This window comes from Triticum urartu, chromosome 1A, assembly GCF_056163025.1.
Source record: "Triticum urartu cultivar PI428250 chromosome 1A, HENAU_Tu73, whole genome shotgun sequence".
Classification (NCBI taxonomy): Eukaryota; Viridiplantae; Streptophyta; class Magnoliopsida; order Poales; family Poaceae; genus Triticum; species Triticum urartu.
In genome coordinates, this window is record NC_141873.1 from 586,314,401 (window position 1) to 586,321,023 (window position 6,623).

Genomic DNA, 6,623 nt, shown 5'->3' on the forward strand with positions numbered 1-6,623 from the left:
CGGAGACATATCATTTATGTTTGTGAAGAGGTAGATGGGTTGAGTCTCATGATTTGAAGAACCTCGATAGACACTCTTGCACGATAGAAACCCAATTCTCTCAAAATTCTGAAACTCAATATTTAATTCTTTCTCAATTAGATAAAGATAATCTTATTTCCTTTAACTAAATTGAAACCCGTAGTGGTAAAAGAACGCAGGACCTGGAAGGACCTGCATGGTATGAGAATGAACGAGCAAAAAAAGAGAAGAGAAAGCCAGAGCCAAACTCAAGAAGACAAAGAACTCTTATTTGGCGAAGAAGAACAAGAAGAACCGGTCCAACAAGATGCACAAGACAATGAAGCCGAAAAAGAGGTTGACAAAGAAGTTGATCCTGATGCAGAAACCGTTGATGGTGATAATAATGAAGAGGAAGCAGTGCCCCAAGGTGATGATACGTCTCCAACGTATCTATAGTTTTTTATTGTTTCACGCTATTATATTATCAACCGTGTATGCTTTAGATGCCATTTTATATCATTTTTGGGAACTAACCTATTAACTTAGTGCCAAGTGCCACTTCCTGTTTTTTGCCTATTTCTTTGTTTCGCAGAAAAAACATATCGAACAAAGTCCAAACACGATGAAACTTTACGATGATTTTTTATGGACTAGAAGAGACCCTAGAAGCTTCGGGGGAGGCCAGAAGACCTGCTCGTGGGCCACAAGCTCAAGGGGCACGCCCCTCAGTGGGGGTGCCGCCTGAGCTTGTGGGTCCCATGGGACTCCATTTGACCTAATTCCAGCGCTATAAATTCCCTAAATTCTAAACCCCCAGAGTGAGACCCAAACAATTTTATAGCTGCCTCAAGCCTCTATTCTTCCACGATCCCATCTGGAGGCCTCTGACGGTACTTATCGGGGGGAATCCAGCATGGAGGCCATCTTCATCAACCTTGTTGCCTCAAAGATGATGTGTGAATAGTTCCTACATGACCTACGGGTCCATAGTAGTAGCTAGATGGCTCACTCTCTCTTTGATCTTCAATACAATGATCTCTTCGGAGACCTATTTGATGTACCTTTTGTTGTGTGTTTGTTGGGATCCGTTGAATTGTGGTTTTATGGTCATATTATTATTGAAAGTATTTGATTCTTTTCTGGTATTTATATATGTGTTGTTTTATAGCCTTGTATTTCTCTCTGATCTATCTATCTCTTTTGGCCAATTAGATTGATTTATCTTCAGTGGGAGATGTGCTTGGTAGTAGGTTCAATCTTGTGGTGTCCTTACTCTGTGACAGGAGGATTTGCAAGGCATGTATTTGTATTGTTGCTACTAGGGGTGAAATGATGGGGCTCGAACATATTGTTGATCTTGCTTTGTCTACATTATGTCATCTTGCTTCAAGCATTACTCTGTTTGTTATGAACTTAATACCGTAGGATGCATGCTGGATAGCGGTCGAGGGGTGGAGTAATAGTAGTAGATGCTGACAGTTTTTGGTCTACTTGTCTCGAACATAATGCATATATATTGATCATTCCATGAAGAATCATCATAACTATGTGCTTTTCTATCAATTTCCCAACAGTAATGTGTCACCCGCCATTGCTATGCTCATGAGAGAGATGCCTCTGGCGAACCTATGGCCCCTGGGTACATTCACTTTATATTTACTAAAACCCTAAAAATACTTGTTGTACTTTATTTACTTTTATTTCCTTTTTATTTTATCTATCAACCACTATTGGATTTGATCCTTACAATTGGCGAGAACTAGGGGATTGACAACCCTCTTGATGTCGTTGGGTCCAAGCATTTGTTTTGTGTGTATGTGTAGGTACCGTTTATCTTGTTTGTGTGGTGTCTTCTATTGGTTCGATAAACCTTGGTTCTTAACAAAGAGAAATACTATCATTTACTATACTATTTCATTCCTTCCTATTCAGGGAAAGCCCAACACTATCACAAGTAGCAGGTGATAGAACCAAAGAACTAAGGGTTGAGAAAGAAACCAGACCACCCTATCCAACCAGTGGAGAAAATGGTCAAACTTCGAGAAATCAAGAAAAAACTAAATATAAAGGTAAAACAAAAAAAAACTTCATGCAAGCTATTGCAAATTTGAGAGCTCCTTTGCATGTGACTGATATATGGAAGATTCCCACTTTTGCCAAGTTCATGTGTGATATTGTTAACAATAAGAGAAGTGTCAATCTTAAGAAACAGGTGGCTATGATAACCAAATGCCCATTTGAGGATCAGATACGGGCAAAATTAGGAGACCCGGGTATACCTACCATCTCTTGTTCAATTGGTAATATCGATATAAATAATGCTCTTTGTGATATTGGAGCATGGGTCAGTGCGATGCCCCTAACTCTCTATCACAATTTGAATTTGAGAGAATGTGTTCCTATGGGTATAACTTTGCAGATGGCCGACAAATCTACAAAGAGGCCAATTGGACTGGCCGAAGATGTACTTCTGAGGTTGGTTTGGCATATTATACCTACCGACTTTATTATACTTGGTATGCCTGAAGACGAAAACTAATCTATTATTCTAGAGAGATCATTTTTTAATACCGAAGGTGCAACTTTGGATTGTGCAAAAGGGAAGTTAACCTTCATGATTTATGATGAAGAGATCATGAGATACTTCCCTGGTACGCCCATTTTGCATCATGCTTTTATATTGATATTTATTGCATTATGGGCTGCTATTACACATTATGGTACAATAGTTATGCCTTTTCTCTCTTATTTTACAAGGTTTACACAAAGAGGGAGAATGCCGGTAGCTGGAATTCTGGACCGGAAAGGAGTAATATGAGAGACCTATTCTGCGCAACTCCAAAAGTCCTGAAAATTTGCGGAGAATTATTTTGGAATATATAAAAATATTGGGTGAAGAAATACCAGAGGGGACCCACCAGGTGGCCACAAGCCTAGGGGCACGCCCTACCCCTGGGCGCGCCCCTAGGGCTTGTGGGCCCCCTGGCAGGTCTCCGGTGCCCATCTTCTACTATATGTTGGCTTTTGAGAGAGCTTTCGGGACGAAGCGTCGCCGTGTCGAGGCGAAACCTGGGCAGAAGCAATCTAGGGCTCCGGCGGAGCTGTTCTGCTGGGGAAACTTCCCTCCGGGAGGGGGAAATCGAAGCCATCGTCATCACCAATGATCCTCTTGTTGGGGAACGTAGTAATTTCAAAAAAATTCCTACGCACACGCAAGATCATGGTGATGCATAGCAATGAGAGGGGAGAGTGTTGTCTATGTACCCTCGTAGACCGAAGCGGAAGCGTTGACGCAACATAGAGGAAGTAGTCGTACGTCTTCCCGATCCGACCGATCCAAGCACCGTTATTCCGGCACCTCCGAGTTCTTGGCACACGTTCAGCTCGATGACGATCCCCGGGCTCCGATCCAGCAAAGCGTCGGGGAGGAGTTCCGTCAGCACGACGGCGTGGTGACGATCTTGATGTTCTACCGTCGCAGGGCTTCGCCTAAGCACTGCAACAATATGACTGAGGTGGAATATGGTGGAGGGGGGCACCGCACACGGCTAAGGAACGATCACGAAGATCAACTTGTGTGTCTATGGGGTGCCTCCTGCCCCCGTATATAAAGGAGTGGAGGAGGGGAGGGCCGGCCCTCTCTATGGCGCGCCCTAGGGGAGTCCTACTCCCACCGGGAGTAGGATCCCCCCTTTTCCTAGTCCAACTAGGAGTCCTTCCAAGTATTAGGAGTAGGAGACAAGGAAAGGGAAGGGCGAAGGGAAGGAAGGAGGGGGCGCAGCCCCTCCCCCTAGTCCAATTCGGACTAGGCCTTGGGGGGGGGGGGGGCGCGGCCTGCCCTAGGCAGCCCCTCTCTCTTTCCCGTATGGCCCAATAAGGCCCAATACTTCTCCCCCCGTATTCCCGTAACTCCCCGGTACTCCGAAAAATACCCGAATCACTCGGAACCTTTCCGATGTCCGAATATAGTCGTCCAATATATCGATCTTTACGTCTCGACCATTTCGAGACTCCTCGTCATGTCCCCGATCTCATCCGGGACTCCGAACTCCTTCGGTACATCAAAACTCATAAACTCATAATATAACTGTCATCGAAACCTTAAGCGTGCGGACCGTACGGTTCGAGAACAATGTAGACATGACCGAGACACGTCTCCGGTCAATAACCAATAGCGGGACCTGGATGCCCATATTGGCTCCTACATATTCTACGAAGATCTTTATCGGTCAGACCGCATAACAACATACGTTGTTCCCTTTGTCATCGGTATGTTACTTGCCTGAGATTCGATCGTCGGTATCCAATACCTAGTTCAATCTCGTTACCGGCAAGTCTCTTTACTCGTTCCGTAATACATCATCCCGCAACTAACTCATTAGTTGCAATGCTTGCAAGGCTTAAGTGATGTGCATTACCGAGAGGGCCCAAAGATACCTCTCCGACATTCGGAGTGACAAATCCTAATCTTGAAATACGCCAACCCAACATGTACCTTTGGAGACACCTGTAGAGCTCCTTTATAATCACCCAGTTACGTTGTGACGTTTGGTAGCACACAAAGTGTTCCTCCGGCAAACGGAAGTTGCATAATCTCATAGTCATAGGAACATGTATAAGTCATGAAGAAAGCAATAGCAACATACTAAACGATCGGGTGCTAAGCTAATGGAATGGGTCATGTCAATCAAATCATTCAACTAATGATGTGATCCCGTTAATCAAATAACAACTCTTTGTCCATGGTTAGGAAACATAACCATCTTTGATTAACGAGCTAGTCAAGTAGAGGCATACTAGTGACACTCTGTTTGTCTATGTATTCACACATGTATTATGTTTCCGGTTAATACAATTATAGCATGAATAATAAACATTTATCATGATATAAGGAAATAAATAATAACTTTATTATTGCCTCTAGGGCATATTTCCTTCAGTCTCCTACTTGCACTAGAGTCAATAATCTAGATCACATCGCCACGTGATTTAATATCAATAGTTCACATCTCCATGTGACTAACACCCAAAGGGTTTACTAGATTCAATAATGTAGTTCACATCGCTATGTGATTAAGACCCAAAAAGTGATCATGTTTTGCTTGTGAGAGAAGTTTAGTCAACGGGTCTGCCACATTCAGATCCGCATGTATTTTGCAAATTTCTATGTCAACAATGCTCTGCATGGAGCTACTCTAGCTAATTGCTCCCACTTTCAATATGTATCCAGATTGAGACTTAGATTCATCTGGATCAGTGTCAAAACTTGCATCGACGTAACCCTTTACGACGAACCTTTTGTCACCTCTGTAATCGAGAAACATATCCTTATTCCAGTAAGGATAATTTTGACCGCTGTCCATTGATCTACTCCTAGATCACTATTGTACTCCCTCTCTTAACACAGTGTATGGTATACAATAGATCTGGTACACAACATGGCATGCTTTGTAGAACCTATGACTGAGGCATAGGGAATGACTTTCATTCTCTTTCTATCTTCTGCCGTGGTCGGGCTTTGAGTCTTACTCAACTTCACACCTTGTAACACAGGCAAGAAACTTTTTCTTTGACTGTTCCATTTTGAACTTCTTCAAAATCTTGTCAAGGTATGTACTCATTGAAAAAACTTATCAAGCGTCTTGATCTATCTCTATAGATCTTGATACTCAATATGTAAGCAGCTTCACCGAGGTCTTTCTTTGAAAAACTCCTTTCAAACACTCCTTTATGCTTTGCAGAATAATTCTACATTATTTCCGATCAACAATATGTCATTCATATATACTTATCAAAAATGTTGTAGTGCTCCCACTCACTTTCTTGTAAATACAGGCTTCACCGCAAGTCTGTATAAAACTATATGCTTTGATGAACTTATCAAAGTGTATATTCCAACTCCGAGATGCTTGCACCAGTCCATAAATGGATCGCTGGAGCTTGCATATTTTGTTAGCACCTTTAGGATTGACAAAACCATCTTGTTGCATCACATACAACTCTTCTTTAATAAATCCATTAAGGAATGCAGTTTTGTTTATCCATTTGCCAGATTTCATAAAATGCGGCAATTGCTAACATGATTCGGACAGACTTAAGCTTAGATACGAGTGAGAAACTCTCATCGTAGTCAATACCTTGAACTTGTCGAAAAACTTTTGCGACAATTCTAGCTTTGTAGATGGTAACACTACTATCCGTGTCCATCTTCCTCTTGAAGATCCATTTATTTTCTATGGCTTGCCGATCATCGGGAAAATCCATCAAAGTCCATACTTTGTTCTCATACATGGATCTGTTGGAAATATGCCCTAGAGGCAATAATAAAAGCATTATTATTATATTTCCTTGTTCATGATAATTGTCTTTATTCATGCTATAATTGTGTTATCCGGAAATCGTAATACATGTGTGAATAACAGACACCAACATGTCCCTAGTAAGCCTCTAGTTGACTAGCTCGTTGATCAACAGATAGTCATGGTTTCCTGACTATGGACATTGGATGTCATTGATAACGAGATCACATCATTAGGAGAATGATGTGATGGACAAGACCCAATCCTAAACATAGCATGAGATCGTATAGTTCGTTTGCTAGAGTTTTTCCAATGTCAAGT